General features: G+C 35.7%; 7 non-coding genes across 7 annotated transcripts; 3 read left to right on the forward strand and 4 right to left on the reverse strand.

Moving 5' to 3' along the window:
- The first annotated feature begins 948 nt into the window (after positions 1–948).
- On the forward strand, positions 949–1,019 carry TRNAC-GCA (transfer RNA cysteine (anticodon GCA)). Its single transcript has one exon. It is a non-coding gene; the product is annotated as a tRNA-Cys (tRNA).
- A 2,599-nt stretch (positions 1,020–3,618) lies between these two features.
- Positions 3,619–3,692, reverse strand: TRNAD-GUC (transfer RNA aspartic acid (anticodon GUC)). The gene has a single exon. It is a non-coding gene; the product is annotated as a tRNA-Asp (tRNA).
- Positions 3,693–4,050: 358 nt separating this feature from the next.
- On the reverse strand, positions 4,051–4,132 carry TRNAY-GUA (transfer RNA tyrosine (anticodon GUA)). The gene has a single exon. It is a non-coding gene; the product is annotated as a tRNA-Tyr (tRNA).
- Positions 4,133–4,639: 507 nt separating this feature from the next.
- On the reverse strand, positions 4,640–4,711 carry TRNAT-GGU (transfer RNA threonine (anticodon GGU)). Its single transcript has one exon. It is a non-coding gene; the product is annotated as a tRNA-Thr (tRNA).
- Positions 4,712–7,195: 2,484 nt separating this feature from the next.
- TRNAG-GCC (transfer RNA glycine (anticodon GCC)) lies at positions 7,196–7,266 on the reverse strand. Its single transcript has one exon. It is a non-coding gene; the product is annotated as a tRNA-Gly (tRNA).
- Positions 7,267–8,090: 824 nt separating this feature from the next.
- On the forward strand, positions 8,091–8,178 carry TRNAS-UGA (transfer RNA serine (anticodon UGA)). Its single transcript has one exon. It is a non-coding gene; the product is annotated as a tRNA-Ser (tRNA).
- Positions 8,179–11,805: 3,627 nt separating this feature from the next.
- TRNAS-GCU (transfer RNA serine (anticodon GCU)) lies at positions 11,806–11,893 on the forward strand. Its single transcript has one exon. It is a non-coding gene; the product is annotated as a tRNA-Ser (tRNA).
- Positions 11,894–21,372: the final 9,479 nt, after the last annotated feature.

Genomic DNA, 21,372 nt, shown 5'->3' on the forward strand with positions numbered 1-21,372 from the left:
GTACAAATGAAATGAAAATGAATTGATAAAACATTCCTACAAAAAAAATTCTGCCACTTATACTTTATGTTATGATATTCTAATCAGATTGGATGGCAAAGATTTCTCATTTTATCTCCTTTCTATGAATGTAATAAAGCCGTAATATAATATACTAGAAAGTTTGACTTTACTTCGATTTAGAATAGCGTGCTTACTTTAATTTCTCAAAATAATTTGAGGGTTCTTTTTTATTTCGGATCGGAGTAGTATAATTGCTAGAAAATTCAGTATTTCATTGTGGAATTCTAAAATAAAGTAAGTCCCTTTTTTAAGTACATGCCAATCTAGTTATCCACCTCTCCCCATATCCATGCTTTTCTTTTATCGTAATTTCACTTGGGTACGCCAAGATAGTCAGGTTATACTCTATATCAGAGCAAATTTCCTTTTTTTATTCAAGATATTTAATTTAATACTTTGAAAAATTAAAGCATGATTCCCCATAGAGATATGTACATAAAGGGGATCTTTGGATAATAATGCTGTTCGGACCTAAAGTTTACCTATACACGGATTAAGCATAAAGCCATAATATTTTATTATGCCATTGAAGGGGGGGGAGATAATACCGATTTAAGAGTAGTTCACTACTGCAATAAAAAAAAGAGAATTCTAGTTAACGGTTCCAATTTATTCTGAATTTTGCAGCCTGTGAATAGAAATCCACTTTTTCTTCTTTTTCATCTCAATAGAAAGAAATGGGAAGTTTTATTGTGTTAACAATGTATGTTTTAAGATAGAATCTATCGAGGAGAATAATAGAAACTGGATCAAAAAAAGCAGGAATAGATTTTTTGAAAAAGATTGGAAAAAAGTAAGTAGAATTATATTCAAAATAAAAGGGGCTTTTCGTAAGAAAACGTGGATGAATACTTGCTGTTTTCTAGATTTTTGATCGGATTTTTTGGCGGCATGGCCAAGCGGTAAGGCAGGGGACTGCAAATCCTTTATCCCCAGTTCAAATCTGGGTGCCGCCTGATCAATAAAATACTTAGGTTTTTTTTATAGTGCTGATCGAATTCGATAAATTTTTACTTCGCATAAGTTCGGGCAAGAGAGTAACTGGGCCTGCCGATACTGGGTTTAGAGAAACCATACCATAGTTCTATCCTCAAACTAGGGTTAGGGTTTGTTTTGACGGTAGTGGCCAAAATGGTTATCAATAGGGGTGAGGTAGTGTTTCCTTATTCTTTTATTATATGAATTTGAATTGGTTCTTAATTGAGATTCGATTTGATAATTTTAAAATACGAGGATAAGATGTCAGAAATCTTGGTATCCAAAGAAAGGTCCCTAAGGGGCATTCTTTTTTTTTTTCAATCTAAGATTCAAGAAGGGACTCCACGAAAGAATATCAAGACTTACTAATTATTATACATTTTTTTATCGTACATCTTATGTTACCTACATACACTAAAGTAAGGACTACTTAATTCTAACGAGAATCAGATTAAATAGGTCGATCAAAAATCAATTTAGGAGTTGTATTATGGATAAAATCTCTTCATTCTTTCATAGAATGATACAAAGCAAGGCTGCAGGGTTTAGGTCAAAAATAAACATTAGGTAAGGTAGGTATCCAATAAATATTTATCTATCGATAATTTTATGGTATATTCGGGCGTCCTTTGCTTAAAAAAAAAAAAAAGAGTAACAAAAGGAATAAAAAATCTTCCTATTCCCGCTTCTTCTATTCAGGACATCATTCCCGTACTCTTTCTTTTTTAAGGAAAAAAGGGCTATAGTATCTCGTATTTTTAATGCTCTCTAATTCTACCAGAATTCCTATAAGAATTTGTTAGGAGTAAATTCCTTGAACTGATTGATCCATGGCCTTAGGGCGGAATCCCTTTTTGACTCTGTACCCTTGATTCCACTATGATTATTGATCAATAGTAGAATAATCCCTTCATAGAAATAGGAGACATAATTTAGATGGATATAGTAAGTCTCGCTTGGGCTGCTTTAATGGTAGTCTTTACATTTTCTCTTTCACTAGTAGTATGGGGAAGGAGTGGACTCTAGGGATACTACTAATTGATTAAGTAATCAAATTGTTGTATCAATTCTTTTCTTTAATGGATCATTTTGCATTAATCATTTTGTCAAACGTTATTCTTTAATCTTTTTCTTTAGTTTTGTTTCACTCCTGTAAGAAACTCTTGTATTGTAAGTTGTAATGTAAGAAAGAGCCATTATACCAATTCAGAATTTCTACTAGAAATGACGAATGGTTAAAAAAAGTTCTATACATAAGAAAATTAGACTTTCTTCCACGGAACTATTCACGGCATATCACACATTTTCCATTTCCTTTTACTTTTTACTATAGTCTATTCTTCATATTATTTTTCTTTCCTTCCATGGATTCTTTGGTCAAGAATTGTCTTAGATTTTTTTATTTTGACCTGATTGAAATTAAGTGGATGCAATGAAAAAAGAAATTGAATTAGACTACTTAACTATTTCAATCTACTAATCTATTCTATGTAGATTCAAAGATAATATAATAGAAAGAATCTAAAGTGTCGTAGAAAAAACTATATGTAGTTCTTTCTACCACACTTTAAGATTCCAACCAGATCCTTTCATTTAAGACTTGGATTTTTTTTATTTAATCCCTTTTTAATTTCTTCAATGATTAATTGGAATTCCAATTAATTATTTTGGCTGACTGTTTTTACATAAATAATAAGTAAAAAAGAAGTAGGAACTAGAATGAACAGTGCAGTAGCAATAAATGCGAGAATATTGACTTCCATAACCTCTTTATTTTTTATTTTCACAATAACTCGGGATGTAATCCCATGGAGAGGAAAAAGGGGTATCTTGTAAATTCAAGGGTAGGGCTTGCATTCTGATAATACTGAATCAATTCAATATTATGAATATCGGATCTATCAAATCAATTCATGGATGAGAGTTATATTTCACGGATGAGAGTTATATAGTATAACATAGGAAGATCCTCTATCCACACTAAGACCAAAATGGGTTTTTTGATTGGATTAGGAATTCCCTCTTTTTTAATCCTTTTCTACTTTTTCTTTTCTATATCTCTAACCCACGAGCTTTCTTAATCTTATACTTTCTTAATCTTATACAATTTCCCTTCCTTTTTCTTATAGTTATACATACAATTATGTATGTATTATATGACCAACTTTCACTTTCTATGGGTCACATAGACATCCAAATAAGCAGTAGAAGTGAGATGGGGAAAAGAGGTCTGAAATAAAAAGGGAATACGATTTATGTATGGATTCCGGTAAAATACCGGTACTCTATTCCATAAGAGTGGAATAGGAAATTAAGATGAGGATGGTATCATCATAAAGAAAGATAGAGTAATATAATATCCTAAATTCTACTAATCCACATATCGTATGTGTGTCTTTCTTTATCGATTGGGAGTAGTGAAAAAAAAATTCCTATATGCCCTCCCTCCCTCTTTAATGAGAGATGCAAAATAAAAAAGTGAAGTAAGGGTGCCCTGTGGGTATTTGATCTTGCTCCCTGCCCCTTTTTTTCATGGAAAAAGGAAATATCAATTTCTCCATTCATTGAACCCTAGTTCGGGACTGACGGGGCTCGAACCCGCAGCTTCCGCCTTGACAGGGCGGTGCTCTGACCAATTGAACTACAATCCCCGCGGGGTGTATGGCATACCCATTCTTAAATAGAACCATAAGAAGATTCGATTCGTCTTTCGTACTCTAAGAAATAGACGAATCATATACTACATACCCACATATTATATTATACGTGGGTATAGTGAGAGTGACATAACTAGTATGTCGTGATTTTTTATCACTAAAAATGGATAATAATCCAGCCTTCAATAAGAAAAACTCTTTTGTTTGTAAGAAAGGAATGAGAGAGATATGGATTAGAAAAAAAAATTTCCCTTTTTTCTTTATCTTTTATTTCTATAGATCAGACATTTTATTTTATGGAAGAAAAACAAAAGGATTTAGTTCATACTCACGAAGCCCTAGATTTTTGGTTTGGGCCGAGCTGGATTTGAACCAGCGTAGACATTGTCAACGAATTTACAGTCCGTCCCCATTAACCACTCGGGCATCGACCCAGGAAGAATTTATTCTAGGGTTTTTGCTAATCTATGATTAACCTCCTTTCATAATACTCCCTACCCCCAGGGGAAGTCGAATCCCCGCTGCCTCCTTGAAAGAGAGATGTCCTGAACCACTAGACGATAGGGGCATCACTAGACGATAGGGCCATATACAACCGCTCGTGATTATACTATAATCATAGTATGAGCAGTTTTTTGGAATTGTCAATATACTCGAAAAGTATAAATAGATCCAAAGCAAAGAGTTTTTCCAACTTTTCTGTTATGTTTTCATCTAGGATTTTTTTTAGTTGATCGTTATAGATTAATTCTCCGTGCTTCATTTAGTGTTCATACCAAAAATGCATCCATCCCGCACTAAGTCATAAAATTCTCTAAAAATATAGAGAAAGTTTCAAAAACAAAGAAAAAAAGTGAATCAATTTAGTAGAAAAGTACTCTATCAGATTCGAACCAACGACTTACGTCTTAGCACGAGATTACTCTACCACTAATTTAAAAAGCCCTTTATCGGATTTGAACCGATGACTTATGCCTTACCATGGCATTACTCTACCACTGAGTTAAAAGGGCTTTTTATTTAATTCAAAAATTAGCCACTTGGATTTCCCATTATGGGTCTACTGCATAATGTACATATTATATATATAATATATAGAGATAGAGAGAGAGACATTATGTAGAGATTGTATATGTATATATCGATATCTTGAGAGCTCAAAATAAAATTAATAAAAAAAAACATACCCTACATAACATATCCAACTCTTCTTGGTTCAGGGTTTTCCGTTTCCGAAGACTAGTAAAATAGGCGGATTCTGGAACCCCAAGGATTCAACGGTATATGGATATGGAAAATATAAGATTTCCGATCCTAGCGGGAAAAGGCGGGGAACAGATACCCAATAGGATATAGGATCCTTGGGAGGAACTTTTGGTAATGGCCTTGATCCTCTATGCTATTTTTTATGTGTTCTTAGTTCTATTGAACTTTTTGCATTCTTTTAAACAAGAATCTAATAAACTAGAATTGAGTCAGTGGAAAAAAGGAGAGAGAGGAAAGTGTTAAATGGAGAGAGTCGACTAATCAGAGACTTTTAGGATCTTCTTTACATCAGGTAAATCTGTCGGCCCTGTCCGTTTTTTTCTTTAAGTTACGACTCTTTGCTGCTTACTTCTATCAAGCCATAGGGAAAGTCTATGATGAATTTGGAAAACTCATCTCACTCTTACTCTATGGCTCGGACTTAATGGGGGAAGAAAACATCTTCCATAATTTCTTTTTTGTTCAATTCTGGACAAAAAAGAAAAGGAAAAAAGGAATTTATAGGGACAGTGTTACCCCCTATATCCCCTAGTTTATATTGTAGGAATAATAAAACAATTTAGCAGTCTGACACACTTACGTCCTTGCAAAGTAAATAATTATTATTGTAGTCGTAACCGTAGAATAGGATCCTAATCAAAATAAATACATTTGGTTCAGGCGCTATTAGCATGGTAAGAAAAGATTTTTTTTACAGACCAGAGGGGCTATCTAAATCCTAAAGTAAAGGCGAGCGATCGAAGTAGAAGTACCAACGGCTCAGTGTCATGAACCTTCTCCATCTGATTCAATAAGGGGGAATTAGCCTTCTTGTCAAATGGCTATCCTTGACAAAGGGTACCATTTATACCATAATCTACAATGTAGCGGGTATAGTTTAGTGGTAAAAGTGTGATTCGTTCTATTAATAACTGAATTTGAAATGATATACTTAAGGCATCCTTAAGTTTTTTATTTTTATATTCCGATGAAAACTTTAGTTCTTATAAAGGATTAAATCCTTTTCCTCTCAATAGCATATTGAGGAAGAATATACATTCTGGCGATTTGTATCCAAAGACTAATTTAAATTGCATCCAAAATAAAAATAGGATTATGAGTACAGAGTCGCGAAGCATAATTTTGCATTGGATTAAGTATTCCAATTTTGAAAATATGAGTAAAGGATCTATGGATGAAGATACAAAAAAGTTGATTTCCAATCGTAACTAAATCTTCTTAAAATAAGGAATAAGGAAGCCAAATAGCTAAAAAACGATAGTTTTGGTTTACTAGAACCATCCGCATATTGTTTCAGCTCGGTGGAAACCCAATTCTTTTCCTCAGGATCTCTTGAATGAAATTAGGGAACGAAGTAAGTAGATTAGATGAATTTAGATAGAATTTCTATCTCCTACTCTATAAGGATCATCTAGAAAGCGGAGAGCTTTGGTTCCATTCAAATAGAAAAGCTGACATAGATGTTAAGTGGTGAGAATATCCATAAAGGAGCCGAATGAAATCAAAATTTCATGTTCGGTTTTGAATTAGAGACGTTAAAAATAATCAACCAACGTCGACTATAACCCCTAGCCTTCCAAGCTAACGATGCGGGTTCGATTCCCGCTACCCGCTCCATTCTGTATAAAAGGAGTATTCTATTTGTCTAGACATGTTAGAGGCTTGTATTCAAGCCTTTTTTGTCCACCAGTTTCTGGTACTCCAGAGCGGAGTAGAGCAGTTTGGTAGCTCACGAGGCTCATAACCTTGAGGTCACGGGTTCGATTCCCGTCTCCGCACTTAGCAGTCTGTATAAAAGGACTATTCTATTTCTCTAGATATGTATGGTAGAGGGGCGTATCCAACCCTTTTTTATTCATTAGTTCCCGGCCCTAGAGGGCAAAATTGAGCAGTTTGCGAAGTCACTTGCCTTCAAAAAAAGAAGGCGCAAGGCCTCTCCCTACCCTGCAGAAAATAAAAATGAAACGAAAGGGACAGTCTACCTCTCCCTTCCCTTTAAAAAAAGTTTGCCCGTTGTTTGTCTCAGTTAATACCCAATTTTTGGAGCTCTGTTGGCGAGTTCTATTTCTGCCTCTGGAGCGCCCTCTTTTTTTGAGTGGGATGCAAAGGAAGGGTAAGATAGTAAGGGATACGGCACTAGACTAACACCTAATTAATACTTAATTTAATATAAGTAGTTAAACAGTTAACTAGACTAAACTTTTTATCATAGTACTTTGATAAATTAAGCGGGCGAGCGGCGGGAATCGAACCCGTATCTTCTCCTTGGCAAGGAGATATTTTACCATTGAACTACGCTCGCTACGGTATATATTTTATAGCGTATATCCGCCTGGGTCGACCTTCTATGTCTGGGTCGACCGTTTCATTTCATTTTCTATTATATTAGAGTTTTCCTTTTTTTATTATCTGTCAATGAATATTCTAATGGGAATGGAATTTCATAATACTGAAAGAGAAGAGCTAGCAATTCGGAACGCAAATTGCGTTTTAATACGTCTCACTATTCTAATTTTTTAGAAGAAATGGCCTTTATTATTTCTTTTTTATGGGGTTAATAAATATTAACCAAATTTCATTTAAGAAATGAGAGAATTCAGAATAGCTACGAGAAAGACTAGTCCAATCCATAATGATGTACCGGAAAATACAACATTTTTATTATTTGACCAACCATCAGGAGAAGCAAATACAAGGGGTACACTAATTACTAAGACTGAGGAAGTCGCAATTAATGCAAAAACAGCTAATTGGAAAGCAATAGTCATATTTCTAATCCTCCAAGCTACCATCAAATAAAGTTGACTACATATTTGATCCCTCACTTAAACCAAAATTGTAAAAAAATACAAGAAGTAGGAGGGGTTTAATCATGAATCCATTGATTCTTCTCTTTAATTCAAATTTATTACTTAAACCGCTTTTTTATTTGGATATGGGGGTGAGAAGAGATTATTTACTCTTTATTTCACAAGCGGGTATAGCGGATCCTGTATCCGTGTATACAGTATACAGAGATATATCGAAAAGGAACTTGTATCTGATATCTTTCTAGAGGCTAATAAATCTTTTTATTTTTTATATGGCTATGTTCTATTTGTAGGAGTAAAATAAGGATTAGGCTGTGGAGAGATGGCTGAGTGGTTGATAGCTCCGGTCTTGAAAACCGGTATAGTTCTAGGAACTATCGAGGGTTCGAATCCCTCTCTCTCCTTTTGCTTATTGAATACGTTTGTTTCTTTCATTTTTATTTATTTTTTTTTTCTGTCCCTTATCTTTCTTTCATAAAAAGGAATGAATGGCTCGGCTAGATGGAATAACCGAGCCAGAACAGAAAAAAAGTAGAACAGGTATAAATAAGAAAATCTTAGTTAAGAGGGTTCATGTAAAGAACAGGTTCCAAATCACGATCGATTCCCTTTTCAAAACCTGCTGCAGCAGCTCGGGCTCTTCCTGCATGCCATAAATGGCCCACAAAAAAGAAGAATCCTAGAACAAAATGAGAAGTTGATAACCAACTTCTAGGAGAGACATAATTAACTGCATTGATCTCGGTAGCTACGCCACCCACGGAATTTAAAGAGCCTAAAGGAGCGTGGGTCATATATTCTGCTGAGCGTCGTTCTTGCCAAGGTTGTATGTCTTTTTTCAACCTACTCAAGTCCAAACCGTTGGGGCCCCTTAGAGGTTCTAACCATGGAGCACGAAGGTCCCAAAAACGCATAGTTTCCCCTCCAAAGATAACCTCCCCAGTTGGGGAACGCATTAGATATTTACCTAAACCTGTGGGTCCTTGAGCGGATCCCACATTAGCTCCAAGACGCTGGTCTCTAACTAGAAAAGTAAATGCTTGAGCTTGAGAAGCTTCTGGCCCGGTGGGTCCATAAAACTCACTCGGATAAGCTGTATTATTGAACCATACAAAACAACAAGCGATAAAACCAAAGACAGATAAAGCAGCTAAACTATAAGACAAGTAAGCTTCTCCAGACCATACAAATGCACGGCGAGCCCATGCGAAGGGTTTGGTTAAAATATGCCAAATTCCGCCAAATACACAAATAAAACCCAACCATACATGCCCACCAATTATATCTTCTAAATCATCTACACTAACAATCCACCCTTCTCCACCAAAAGGAGATTTTAGTAAATAACCAAATATAACACAGGGACTAAGGGTCAAATTGGTAATTTTTCTTACATCTCCCCCCCCAGGGGCCCAGGTATCATATACACCGCCAAAATAAAGAGCCTTGAGTACTAGAAGAAAAGCACCTAGACCTAACAAAATTAAGTGAATACCCAAAATTGTAGTCATTTTATTTCTATCTTTCCAGACATAACCAAAGAATGGAAAAGATTCCTCAAGAGTCTCGGGTCCCAGAAGCGCGTGATAAATGCCACCGAAGCCTAAGACTGCGGAGGAAATTAGGTGAAGTACGCCAGATACAAAGTACGGAAAAGTATCTAGAACTTCCCCCCCTGGCCCTACTCCCCAACCTAGAGTAGCTAAGTGTGGAAGTAAAATCAACCCTTGTTCATACATGGGCTTTTCTGGTACGAAATGGGCCACTTCAAATAGGTTCATTGCTCCGGCCCAGAATACGATTAATCCGGCATGAGCTACATGAGCTCCAAGCAGTTTACCGGACAAATTGATAAGTCTGGCATTCCCAGCCCACCAAGCAAAGCCGGTGGTTTCTTGGTCACGACCAGCTAAAACGAAAGTTCCATTAAAGAGCGTTTCCACGTGGTAGAACCTCCTCAGGGAATATAAGATTTTCATGAGGCTGATCCTGAGCTGCCATCCACGCACGAATACCCTCGTTTAAAAGAATATTTTTGGTGTAGAAAGTCTCAAATTCAGGATCTTCCGCTGCACGGATTTCCTGGGAAACAAAGTCATAGGCACGTAAGTTCAGAGCCAAGCCAACTACGCCAATAGCACTCATCCATAAACCGGTGACGGGTACAAATAGCATAAAGAAATGTAACCAACGTTTATTGGAAAAAGCAACACCAAAGATTTGGGACCAAAAGCGGTTAGCAGTGACCATTGAATAAGTTTCTTCAGCTTGAGTTGGGTTAAAAGCACGGAAGGTATTTGCACCATCACCGTCCTCAAATAGAGTGTTTTCTACGGTCGCTCCATGAATAGCGCATAGCAGAGCCGCACCTAATACTCCGGCAACTCCCATCATATGAAATGGGTTCAACGTCCAATTATGAAATCCTTGGAAGAAAAGGATGAATCGAAATATCGCTGCTACGCCAAAACTCGGCGCAAAGAACCAACCAGATTGCCCCAGTGGATAAATAAGGAATACAGAAACAAAAACAGCAATTGGACCAGAGAATGAGATTGCATTATAAGGCCGCAATTGAACAGACCGAGCAAGTTCAAATTGGCGTAACATGAAACCTATTAGTGCAAAAGCCCCGTGGAGAGCTACAAAAGTCCATAGACCGCCTAATTGACACCAACGAGTAAAATCTCCTTGTGCTTCGGGCCCCCATAGTAGCAACAAAGAGTGTGCTAAACTATTGGCAGGGGTAGAAACTGCTGCGGTTAAGAAATTACAACCTTCCAAATAGGAACTAGCCAATCCATGGGTATACCAAGAAGTTACAAAAGTTGTCCCTGTAAACCAACCCCCTAAAGCGAAATAAGCACAAGGAAAGAGCAATAGGCCAGACCATCCTACAAAAACGAAACGGTCCCTTCGTAACCAGTCATCCATAGTATCAAATAGATCATTTTCTTCTTTAGGAATTCTACCAAGGGCTATAGTCATAGTGATCCTCCTATTCAATTACTTCAACCATTTCCGAGCACCTCATATCACTTTCCAAGGCATATGATAGTTTTATTATCTGTGGACGATTTCTTTCTCGTTCAATGCCCTTTTTCAATGGTCTCGAAGAGAGAAATTTCCCATTTTTATCTATGGAGTCACAGTCACAACCGAGGTCGTGGTAAATCCATGAATTTGATTCGATTTGTTTTTCTTATACTATTTATTTGTTTTTCTTATACTATAGAAATAGAAATAAATTGTTTTTCTTATACTATAGAAAGAAATAAACCTTTGAATTCAGCATTATTCCAAGACTCCTATTTCAAAGTCTATCTTTTAAGGGAAAAATGCAAATAAAAGTAACCCTTCTTTTCCCATTCCCTCTCTATTGCATGGGTGGAAGAACTAAAATAATAGAGGATTCTGAAAAAAAAAAATGGACCTTCGAAATCCAATTTTATGTGTAGCGCAAAGGAGTTGCGATTTCTTCTTATTCCTATAGAACATCTAGTAACAAGAATATGAAATCGTAAATAGCGAAAAATTCTTGTCTTGCGCGGTCTAAGTCTAAGGAAATAAAAAAAATTCGCTTATACAATTTCATCTACATCGAATTTATATATCAGAATAGCGGATAGAGGCATCATTAAAGGAGTCAGGTCTACTTACTTTATGCTTCTTTCCAATTTTATGGTGGATTTGATAAGAACCCTTTTTGCTTTCTTGATAAATAATCGACAAAAAAAGCGTTTTTTTTATATAACCTGCTTGTTTTATTATAATTATAACAAGTCCTATATGGAAATGCCCGCTAAAGAGAAAATCTATTTGATTGTCTCTCGGCCAATATCGATTTTTAGAAAGAAAAAACAAGAATTTTCTTCTTTTTTTATTAACATTAAGAAAAAAGAATATAATTAAAATGGAATTGGCAATATAATTTTTATAGACTTTTGAAAGAAAAAAAAGGGGTTTTTTGCAACCGTTATTTCTTATTTCTTGCCTATATCATATCACGGAAACCTTTCGCTTTGGAACGTGGAGAGATGGCTGAGTGGACTAAAGCGGCGGATTGCTAATCCGTTGTACAATTTTTTTGTACCGAGGGTTCGAATCCCTCTCTTTCCGCTCCCTTGGATCATTTGGGACTTTCGAATTGGAAAGAATTCTGACCCCCGGATTTTCTCATAGATAAATGTACGAAACAAATCCAATAAGAAAAAAAAAAACTGAATTTTTACTCCTCGCGTCCAGGATTCCGTCCTGGGTCATTAGATAAGAATCCAAAGATAAAGAGTGAAACAAAGAATATCACTACTGTATAAACAAAAAGTTTGAGAGTAAGCATTACATAATCTCCAAGATTTTTTTTTAAGGAATAGATTACCAGTTTTTCCTTACCACACGGATCCACTAGGATGGTTTTTTTTTATACCTAAAAATGCAAAAAAGAATTCTTGAAAAAAATTGCAAGAATTCTTTTATAATAAGCACTCTTATCAATAGCAAAAATAGGGTTAGGTGGTTAGGTATTGTGTAGGTACCTTTAGGTACCTGCTCAACCTAGGTGCAGGGGAGTAGAAAGGCTGATCCAAATTTATTGCTGTAGCTACCCATTCAATGTAGAAGAATTTAAATTTTAGAATCGAAGGTTCATAATATAAAAATATAAAACTTCTCGGCTTTTACCCATTTTAAAATTTTTTTGGAATGAACACATCATTCAATTTGGCATACAGAGTACTAAAGATTTCATCGAAAACTTACAGCAGCTTGCCAAACAAAGGCTAATAGAAAAAAGAATAGAGGTATAACAGGCATAATATCCACGATTGGATTGAAAATAGCATAAGCTTCGGGTAATTTGGCAAAGAAAAAACTAGTAGGATAAAGAACAGAATTAAAACAGATACAGGTTAAACTAAGTATATTAGGCATAACAAGCATTTCATTCTTGTAGAGTAAATAATTGGATTTTTCTTGAGTTATTTTTTTAAGGGAAAGAAGGAAAAGGCAGATTCAAAATCTTTTTTCTTCGGACTTTCCCAAACACAAAATACCTCCTTGTATTCGCACTCTCAAATGAGAGTGGAATAAATTCGACTTTCATATAATATCTTAATAGAATTCCATGTAATGATCAATGCATTTTTTTGATTCTATATTATCCGCATGTGTAGAATACTAGCAAGAGAATATCCCTCCTTTTTTATGTAATTGAAATGGTATTGACGAATAACAAATAAACATACTAGTGTTTATTAGTGTCGCATAAAACCCGAAATGGGGCGTGGCCAAGTGGTAAGGCAGCGGGTTTTGGTCCCGTTACTCGGAGGTTCGAATCCTTCCGTCCCAGATTGTTTCTGATGAAACAAACGGTGAAATCATATAGTATTCCGTACGAGACAAAAGTTTATTAAAGAGAATAATGATATCTTATTCTTTCTCAGAAAACATAATAAAGTCTTAAGTCCAGTCAAATTGACTATCTTTATTTTCATGAAAAAATGGGATCTATCAAGCACATTCAGGATATGCCTCTACTATAAAATCACTTAGTCATATTTTTTTCTTCCTTTTGGTATTCGAGTTGAAGAAGTACGAGAATTCTATAACTACCAAAAACTTTCAATCTTTTCATTGGAATAGTTTATTTAGTTATTATAGTTAATTGTTTTTGGTACTGAAAAAATATATTACTACTAGAATTCTAATTCTAGTAATTAAATTAATTAAACTTTTTTGGAGGTTGATAGTTTATTTATTGAGGAAGAGTCAATCCTTCTTTTCTCACTTCAAGATTGATCATCTCGAGCCATCCGTTGAGGGTGGAAATTTAAGAATAAATAAGTTTTAAGCAAACTTGTTTAGTCGTCTTTTTCAAACTATGTTTCATTCATATGATAGAATTTTAATATGGGTTTAAATAAATTGGATCTTGGCGGAGGCTTCCCGGATAAATACTTACTTTCTTTTATCCATATTGCTCCATAGATAGCAAGTTTTAATTAGTATAAAAAAACTAAACCAATGACTATTCATGATTCCATCCATATTGGATCAATTCTCTATACCACTTTGCAATGAAAAGAGGAATGTTTGTTATGGTAAAACTTCGTTTAAAACGATGTGGTAGAAAGCAACGTGCGACTTGAAGGACATGATCGATTGTGGATTTTGCTATCCATCATTTTCCATAGTAATGAAAATGCTCTTGGCTCGACATAGCCTGTTCTATTCGTTCCGAACCAAATTTGCGCTGGGTTTAAGTAACATAGTACACGATGGAGCTCGAGAGGACAGAATTTTTTTTATCAAGGGAAAGAATCTAGGGTTAGTGAAAACTAATAAATTAGGCCAACTTTGTCAGTCTATCCTTAATATAGAAATAAATCGAAAGGTTAAAATAAGAAGAAAGTCCAATAAAAGTATATCAGAATCAATCCCTCTTATTAGATTTCTATAGAAGAGATAAATGCTTTATCGAAGGAAATAAGAAAAAAGGGTATGTTGCTACTCTTTTGAAAGAAAAAAATAGGAATTCCCGAAGTAATGTCTAAACCCAAGGATTTCACAAATCAAAGATAAAGGATTCCAGAACAAGTAAACACAATTTTCAATTGTCTCAACAACAGAGTTGGATTAGAATAAGGAATAAAAGTCAATTCGTTCGAAATGAGACAAAGAAAAGAGTTTAAAGACGACTCAAAAATTTTGGAAGGATTTTGCCTTCGAAGTTTGTCAGGCAAAATTAGCCCACTTGAGTCATGAGTATAAATGAAATTTGTTTTTTCTGTAAGGAAATTAATGCACGTCATAGTCTAATTTCTATTATTATCGACAGAAATTCGAATCATTTTCTCGAGCCGTATGAGGAGAAAACCTCATATACGTTTCTAGGGGGGGGCGTTGTTTATCTACATCTATCCCAATAAGCTGTCTATCGAATCGTTGCAATTGATGTTCGATCTCGAAGAGAAGGAAGAGATCTTCAAAAAGTAGGTTTTTATGATCCGATAAAGAATCAAACTTGTTTAAATGTTCCAGCTATTCTCTATTTCCTTGAAAAGGGTGCTCAACCAACAAGAACTGTTTATGATATTTTAAGGAAGGCAGAATTCTTTAAAGAAAAAGAAAGAACTTTGAGTTAATTGAAGAACTAAATGAATCAAAAAATAGGATAGGAGAAGATTATTAGTATTCCTAGTTGTCTAATTATTTAGACACAATTTACCTCTTTTTTAATCCTATTTGGATTTATATTATATCGTGCCAATCCAACATAAGCCCCTATTTTATTTACTTTTTCTATCTAATTTGTTTTCTTACCATTGTATTTCCATTGACAAAGGTCTATTGAACAAATAGAATTTGTAGATAGATGGGTCTCTTTATCCTCACTCCATATTCAATTTTTCCGCCTACACTTCGCTCAAATGATAAGGGTGTTCCTCTTGCATGTATTCTCATACAATATAATATATATTTTTTATAATATATATTTTTTGTTAATAAAAATCGCTAAAAATAAGGAGAATTTGGCCATCGTGATTAGGGTCGCTCTTTTTTTAACTTTACTTTAGTGGAATTTCACCGGACCTGTTCGTTTTGGCATTTGAGTGTTTTTCATGGTCGATAAAAAAAATCTTTTGATGTCTTGCTAGTTCAATGTTTTGACAGAAGCGCGCGGTGTAATTCCATTGATTTTTGGATTTCGATCGTATCTAAGATCCTTTTTTTATCTGGGTTGCTAACTCAATGGTAGAGTACTCGGCTTTTAAGTGCGACTATGATCTTTTACACATTTGGATGAAACAACAAATTCGTCCAGACTCTTGGTAGAGTCTAGAAGACCACGACTGATCCTCAAAGGTAATGAATGGAAAAAATAGCATGTCGTAATAAAATCAATCTTTTTTGAATGGAATCCAAAATTACGATTTTCTGGGTCTAATGAATAAATGGATAGAGCCTGGCTCCAATTCTGGTAAAATAAAAAGCAACGAGCTGAACTTCCTAATTGGAATGATTCCCCGCTCTAATTAGACGTTAAAAATAGATTAGTGCCGGATGCGGGGAAAGGTTGGGTTTTCCTATGAGTGGACCCTTTATTTTTTCTTTTTTTTTTTAGAAATCCTAATTATTCTTGATTATGGATTGAATAAGGGATGTTATGGATTGAATGTGTAAAAGAAGCAGTATATTGATAAAGAGGCTGTATTCCAAAGTCAAAAGAGCGATTGGCCTGCAAAAATAAAAAACTTGTTCTGTTCTTTTTTTTTAATTAGAACAAACATAAACTAATTGGGTAGAAAAGGAGCAGAAAAAGATCTGTGGATTAGACTCCCTTTCTTTCCAGGGTTTGTATTAAAAATGCAACACCCTGTTCTGACCATATTGCACTATGTATCATCATTCGATAAACCGAGAAATGCTTCTTCTCTCTGATTCAAGTAGAAATACAAATGGAAAAATTCGAAGGGTATTCAGAAAAACATAAATCTCGTCAACAATACTTTGTCTACCCACTTCTCTTTCAGGAATATATTTATGCATTTGCCCACCATTATGGATTAAATGGTTCTGAACCTGTGGAAATAGTTGTTAGTTGTAATAACAAGAAATTTAGTTCACTACTTGTGAAACGTTTAATTATTCGAATGTATCAGCAGAATTTTTTGGATAACTCGGTTAATCATCCTAACCAAGATCGATTATTGGATTACAAAAATTATTTTTATTCTGAGTTTTATTCTCAGATTCTATCTGAAGGGTTTGCGATCGTTGTGGAAATCCCATTCTCGCTACGGGAATTTTTTTGTCTGAAAGAAAAAGAAATACCAAAGTTTCAGAATTTACGCTCTATTCATTCAATATTTCCCTTTTTAGAAGACAAATTTTTGCATTTGGATTATCTATCACATATAGAAATACCCTATCCTATCCATTTGGAAATCCTGGTTCAACTCCTTCAATACCGTATCCAAGATGTTCCATCTTTGCATTTATTGCGATTCTTTCTCAACTATTATTCGAATTGGAATAGTTTTATTACTTCAATGAAATCCATTTTTTTTTTTCAAAAAGAAAATAAAAGACTATTTCAATTCCTATATAACTCTTATGTATCAGAATATGAATTTTTTTTGTTGTTTCTTCGTAAACAATCTTCTTGCTTACCATTAGCATCTTCTGGAACTTTTCTGGAACGAATCCACTTTTCTAGGAAGATGGAACATTTTGGGATAATGTACCCTGGTTTTTCTCGGAAAACCCTATGGTTCTTTATGGATCCTCTTATGCATTATGTTCGATATCAAGGAAAGGCAATTCTTGCATCAAAAGGCACTTTTTTTTTGAAGAAGAAATGGAAATGCTACCTTATCAATTTCTGGCAATATTATTTCTGTTTTTGGACTCAGCCGCGAAGAATCCATATAAACCAATTAGCAAACTCTTGCTTCGATTTTATGGGGTACCTTTCAAGTGTACAAAAAAGTTCTTTGTTAGTAAGGAATCAAATGCTGGAGAATTCATTTCTAATAGATACTCGAATGAAAAAATTCGATACCATAGTCCCCGCTACTCTCCTCATAGGATACTTATCAAAAGCTCAATTTTGTACTGGATCGGGGCATCCTATTAGTAAACCCATTTGGACAGATTTATCAGATTGGGATATTCTTGATCGATTTGGTCGGATATGTAGAAATCTTTTTCATTATCATAGTGGATCTTCGAAAAAACGGACTTTGTATCGACTAAAGTATATACTTCGACTTTCATGTGCTAGAACTTTAGCTCGTAAACATAAAAGCACGGTACGAACTTTTATGCAACGATTGGGTTCGGCATTTTTAGAAGAATTTTTTATGGAAGAAGAGCAAGTTTTTTCTTTGATGTTCACCAAAACAACTCTTTTTTCTTTCTGTGGATCACACACTGAGCGTATTTGGTATTTGGATATTATACGTATCAATGACCTGGTCAACCCTCTTAATTAATCATTAGACGAAATTAAGAAACAGGAAAGGGTTGATAAATGATCAAGAAAAAACTTTTCTATTTTTCATTCTGAAATGTTCTTTTTATTATAATAAAGAGTAGGTGAATCAACTTACTAATTAAAAAAATTAGTAGAACTTCCTCTTTGGAATAGAAATTGGCTATTTCTACATAGGGAAAGTCGTGTGCAATGAAAAATGCAAGCACGATTTGGGGAGGGATTTTTCTCTATTGTAACAAGGAAGAATTATCTACTCCATCCGACTAGTTCCGGGTTCGAGTCCCGGGCAACCCATATAGAAAAGACCCATCAAAGTTTTTCACTTTGACTCACTTCATTTACAAATACAAAATTATTGGTTTGGTTAATTTAGTTATATGGATAGCTAATCTTTGGGCTGACTTGGTTGACATTGGTATATAGTCTATGTTATACTGTTAAATAACAAGCCTTCTATTATCTATATTCTAGTTAATACGTGTGCTTGGGAGTCCTTGCAATTTGAATAAACCAAGATCTTACCATGACTGCAATTTTAGAGAGACGCGAAAGTACAAGCCTGTGGGGTCGCTTCTGCAACTGGATAACTAGCACTGAAAATCGTCTTTACATCGGATGGTTCGGTGTTTTGATGATCCCTACCTTATTGACCGCAACTTCTGTATTTATTATCGCCTTCATCGCTGCCCCTCCAGTAGATATTGATGGTATTCGTGAGCCTGTTTCTGGTTCTTTACTTTATGGAAACAATATTATCTCTGGTGCTATTATCCCTACTTCTGCGGCGATCGGATTGCACTTTTACCCAATTTGGGAAGCTGCATCTGTTGATGAGTGGTTATACAATGGTGGTCCTTATGAGCTAATTGTTCTACACTTCTTACTTGGTGTAGCTTGTTATATGGGTCGTGAGTGGGAACTTAGTTTCCGTCTGGGTATGCGTCCTTGGATTGCTGTTGCATATTCAGCTCCTGTTGCAGCTGCTACTGCTGTTTTCTTGATTTACCCTATTGGTCAAGGAAGCTTTTCTGATGGTATGCCTTTAGGAATCTCTGGTACTTTCAACTTTATGATTGTATTCCAGGCAGAGCACAACATCCTTATGCATCCATTCCACATGTTAGGTGTAGCTGGTGTATTCGGCGGTTCCCTATTCAGTGCTATGCATGGTTCCTTGGTAACCTCTAGTTTGATCAGGGAAACTACTGAAAATGAATCCGCTAATGAGGGTTACAAATTTGGTCAAGAGGAAGAAACTTATAATATTGTGGCTGCTCATGGTTATTTTGGCCGATTAATCTTCCAATATGCTAGTTTCAACAACTCTCGTTCTTTACACTTCTTCTTGGCTGCTTGGCCTGTAGTAGGAATCTGGTTCACTGCTTTAGGTATTAGTACTATGGCTTTCAACCTAAATGGTTTCAATTTCAACCAATCTGTAGTTGATAGTCAAGGTCGCGTTATTAATACTTGGGCTGATATCATCAACCGTGCTAACCTTGGTATGGAAGTAATGCACGAACGTAATGCTCACAACTTCCCTCTAGACTTAGCTGCTGTTGAAGTTCCATCTATTAATGGATAAGGTTTTTCTGCTAACATATAAGAATTTTTGAAGACAGAAATACCCAATATCTTGTTCTAGCAAGATATTGGGTATTTCTGTCTTTATTTTGAATCTTTTTTTCTTCTTAATCTTTCTATTCAGAATTCAGTTAACGACGAGATTTAGTATCCTTTCTTGCATTTTCATAACTCGTGAAATGCCGAGTAGGCACGAATTCCCCCAATTTGCGACCTACCATAGGATTTGTTATGTAAATAGGTATATGTTCCTTTCCATTATGAATCGCGATTGTATGGCCAACCATTGTGGGTAGAATGCTAGATGCCCGGGACCACGTTACTATTGTTTCTTTCTCCTCCTTCATATTGACCTTTTCTATCTTTGCCAATAAATGATGAGCTACAAAAGGATTCGTTTTTTTTCGTGTCACAGCTGATTACTCCTTTTTTCCTTTTTAAAGAGTGGCATTCTATGTCCAATATCTCGATCGAAGTACGGAGGTCAGAATAAATAGAATAATGATCAATGGAAAAAAGAAAAAAATCCTTTAGCTGGATAAGGGGCGGATGTAGCCAAGTGGATCAAGGCAGTGGATTGTGAATCCACCATGCGCGGGTTCAATTCCCGTCGTTCGCCCATCGCATTATTGCAAATTCCAAAAATGCAATTTTCCATATTCCTAGTTACGTATTTACTTACGGCGACGAAGAATAAAACTATCGCTATATTTTTTCCTTTTCCTAGTTCTTCTTCCAAGCGCAGGATAACCCCAAGGGGTTGTGGGTTTTTTTCTACCAATGGGAGCTTTCCCTTCACCGCCCCCATGGGGGTGGTCCACAGGGTTCATAACTACCCCTCTTACTACGGGGCGTTTACCTAGCCAACACTTAGATCCGGCTCTACCCAAACTTTTTTGGTTCACCCCAACATTACCCACTTGTCCGACTGTTGCTAAGCAGTTTTGGGATACTAAACGGACCTCCCCAGATGGTAATCTTAAAGTGGCCGATTTACCCTCTTTTGCAATGAGTTTCGCTACAGCACCTGCTGCTCTAGCTAATTGCCCACCCCTTCCACGTGTGATTTCTATGTTATGCATGGCCGTGCCTAAGGGCATATCGGTTGAAGTAGATTCTTCTTTTCTCTCAAAAAACCCCTTCCCAAACTGTACAAGCTTCTTCCAAAGCATACGGCTTTCTAGATGTATATGACGATCTCTAGACAGATGGATCTTATATGAATCATATGATGAAGTACCACATGAGTGGATATATAGGAAAGGAATCCAAATCTGCCGAATCGCTCATGTTATGATCTTCTACATCCTAGGTCTCTGCGTTCCGTCATCTGGCTTATGTTCTTCATGTAGCATTCAGATCGAATGACTCTATGAAATTACGTCGATACTTCCACATATTATGGGTAACGTAGGAGACATCCCTATTTTCCCCCGGGGGTCTTAATTACCACTGCTTAGCTTTCAATTTGCCTCTGACCATCAAATTAAATGTGAATAACCCGTCCTCCTCTCTTTGAAACAAGGGGCGCTTCCGGTTCTGTGCGTGCTTCAAACAATTTTGTCTTCTCCATATTACCATATCTCTAGAGCCAATAATTTTCTATGAGGAACTACTGAACTCAATCACTTGCTGCCGTTACTCAACAGTTTTCTGTTGAGGTCTATCCCGTAGAGGTAGTCAAATTGGATCAGTGATCGATTTCTAGGTTTCGTCGTAAACCTAATTGGTTACTTCCAATTACGTAAATCAATAGTTCAAACCGCACTCAAAGGTAGGGCATTTCCCATTGATATAGGAACTTTTGTACCAGAAACAATAGTATCTCCAATTATAGCCCCTCTGGGATGTAAAATATATCTCTTCTCACCATCCCCATAGTGTATGAGACAAATGTATGCATTTCGATTAGGGTCGTATTCTATGGTTACGATTCTACCAGATATGTCTTTTTGATTCCGTCGAAAATCTATTTTACGGTATAGGCGCTTATGACCTCCCCCTCTATGCCTTGCGG

Source organism: Triticum urartu, unplaced genomic scaffold, assembly GCF_056163025.1.
Source record: "Triticum urartu cultivar PI428250 unplaced genomic scaffold, HENAU_Tu73 scaffold2, whole genome shotgun sequence".
Lineage (NCBI taxonomy): Eukaryota > Viridiplantae > Streptophyta > Magnoliopsida > Poales > Poaceae > Triticum > Triticum urartu.